This window comes from Theropithecus gelada, unplaced genomic scaffold (genome assembly GCF_003255815.1).
Source record: "Theropithecus gelada isolate Dixy unplaced genomic scaffold, Tgel_1.0 HiC_scaffold_4688, whole genome shotgun sequence".
NCBI lineage: Eukaryota > Metazoa > Chordata > Mammalia > Primates > Cercopithecidae > Theropithecus > Theropithecus gelada.
In genome coordinates this window covers 1-2679 of record NW_020261271.1, presented here as the reverse complement: position 1 = coordinate 2679, position 2679 = coordinate 1, and the positions used below count along the sequence as shown (strand labels likewise).

The 2679-nt window shown below is 49.7% G+C and overlaps 1 pseudogene; it reads right to left on the bottom strand.

Annotated features, from left to right (window-relative positions):
* Nucleotides 1-356: 356 nt before the first annotated feature.
* LOC112617808 lies at nt 357-1193 on the bottom strand (annotated as a pseudogene).
* Between the last annotated feature and the right edge of the window lie 1486 nt (nt 1194-2679).

Genomic DNA, 2679 nt, shown 5'->3' with positions numbered 1-2679 from the left:
CCTTGACACCTAAGGGCCTTTGTGACCTGGACTCTGCTGACCTCTGCACCTCACCTGGCACAAGGCTCCCCTACTTTCAAGGTTCCAGNAGGTCTATTTTTCCTATCAGAAAGAATTATGCTGAATTTCAAAACCCATCACCACAGTGTTCAGCTTTAAGAAAATTAAACACACAGTAATCTTGCCAACGTCAATCAAAACCAAAACTTCAGAATGCCGTGGTGTTTATGCAGCCAATCTGGGTTCTAGATACCAATACCAGCTGTTTATCCCACGAACCATTCTTGCTAGGCTGAGGCTGTGAAAAATCACAAGACGATGTACAATTCTTTTTTTTTTAAATCTCACAAAAGGATTTATGTGGATGGTACAGGGTGACACTGAACAGATCGCGAGGCATGGCAGACATAGTTCTCTCCCTCCCCAGCATCTCCCGCCTCTCCCTGATTTCCCAATGTCCACAGAATGAGATGGTCCCGAAGTCACTGCATGGGGGGAGTGCTGTCTTTATAAGACTCTTCATTCGGTGTATCCAATTCAGCAATTGCTTCATCAAATGCCATGTTTACCAGGCTGCAGGCCTTTTCAGGAGAGTTTAGAATCCCATAGCAAAAGGCTGAGAAATTAAGTGCTAGACCCAGTCGAATTGGCTGTGTGGGTTGCCTATCTTTCTTACTAATTTCAGATGCTTCCTGGTAAGCTGCTGGGAGTTCAACAGAGCGGTTTGTTTATTGTCTCCAGACGCCACCCCAAAAAGATACCTGAAATGATCTCCTTTCATTTTCAAGAACACCTTGCTTTCAAGTTGTGTAGCATGGGGAGTAAGGGACCTGCCCAACCGCTCTGGAACCTCATTGCAGATGTCCAGCAGCTCTGCCTCTCTCTTCCACGGTACTCTTTGCCCATCTGCTGCTTCTCATTCCTCCCTGTTCCCTGCTCAGTGCTGGAGATGAGAATCCAGGAAGAACGATGGGCACCCACCATGTTCTTGTAGGCGGCAGAGGGCAGATTGCTGTCTTCAGTTGGGGGTGCATGCCCCTGTGGCATGGCTGCCTTCCCAGCTGCAGCCACATCATCACCACACTCAGCCTGCTCAGCGGTCTTGGCTTTCTGTACCAGCACACTTTTTGTCACTTCCAAGCACAGCTCTGAGCATGGTGACCACCACCTTCCCAAGGCCACTCCTCGGGCCGCTGCAGTGGTGGTAGCAGCGGCAGCTACCCCAGCTCCAAAACCAGCGGCAGCTGCTCCACTTCCCCAAAACAGCCTCTCTTTGATGAGCTACTATCATGTCTTGCCTGGAGCACAGCACGTCTGAAAAACTAAATAAAAATGAGCAGAAACAAATGAGCCCCAAGTTGTCAACTCTCTGGAAAATTCTGAAGACTGCCAGCAGGTGTAATTTCCAGGTGTGAGAAAAATAGAGGTGTCCGGAAAAGGACAGGATGCAGCAACGAGGATGGTGAACTCAAAGGGAGCCAAGGCATGCCTGGGCGGCCGGTAGCCATGGCAGGGCGAGAGTGTGGGTGGTTCCTGTGTTCCTCTGAGTCCCTGTCTCACCAATAGGCCACACAGGATGGTCTGCCTCTAAATTTTAATCTTGAGGTGACCAAAGTGGCATTCGGACATCAGAGCACCGATAGCAGGCTGTTTCCGGCGACCCCCTACTCACCCCTGCATCTAACAAGCCCCATGGCTCTGGGCTAATGGTCATTCCTGAGAGTGATCCCAGCTCACCACAGGGTCCACACTCCATCTGTCCTGGAATAGCTGCCACCTCTTGGGCAGCCCAGGCTAGGAACACTCCGCCAGAGTGCGCACGTCTGACCGTATCATAGTTTGTCACAGCAGGAATAATTGAACTAGCTTTCCTTGGGCCTTTTTTGGATTTTCAGAAAGGTTAGGACATTCCATGTTTTTATTTCCTCCTTTCCCATTTCTCAAATGTGAAATTCAATTCTCCACCCCATGCAGTGTGAATCGTATAATGCAAGGCAATAGCCCCATCTAGTGTACTTGTCTCCAACTTCCGCAAAATGTGGCCAGACCTCCCGCACAAGGAGAGGTGCCAGGCATGTGATTTTATCCACCTGTCAATCAGACATGAGAAACAGGAGCAGAGACGGGAGGATCGCTTGAGCCAGGGAGGTCTAGGCTGTAGTGAGCCATGATTATGCCACTGCACTCCAGCCTGGACGACAGAGTGAGACCTAGTCTGGGGGAAAAAAAAAAAAAAGGAGAAGAAAAGAAGCATGAGGACCTAATTCATTTTTCAGTGTTAGAATAAATTACACTTATTTTCTGATAAAATTGCACATAACCTTTGAGCTACATATGCCCCATGTACCCTTCGTTTCCACAGTTAGCACAAGCGGTGGCGGACCGTGCCTGTTCCGTCCTGAGGCACATCAGGCATTCCCCAGAGCCCCCAGTTCCAGGAGGTGGGTCACAGGGGCCATGCGCAAGGTCTGAGCTCTGAGAGAGAAAATCCCCCTGGGGAAGATCATGATTGACCCAAATCCCCATCGCGCTCAGCTCAGAATACGTTTGAGAGTTCAAGGAGGCACTTTGGGCTAAAGTGAAAGATCCACACTGGAGCCGGATCAAGTCGAAGAGGGACTTTTGTGTCAAGATCCAAGCATGCCTCACTGGGCCTGGCGATACTGCTCTGAAGTTATG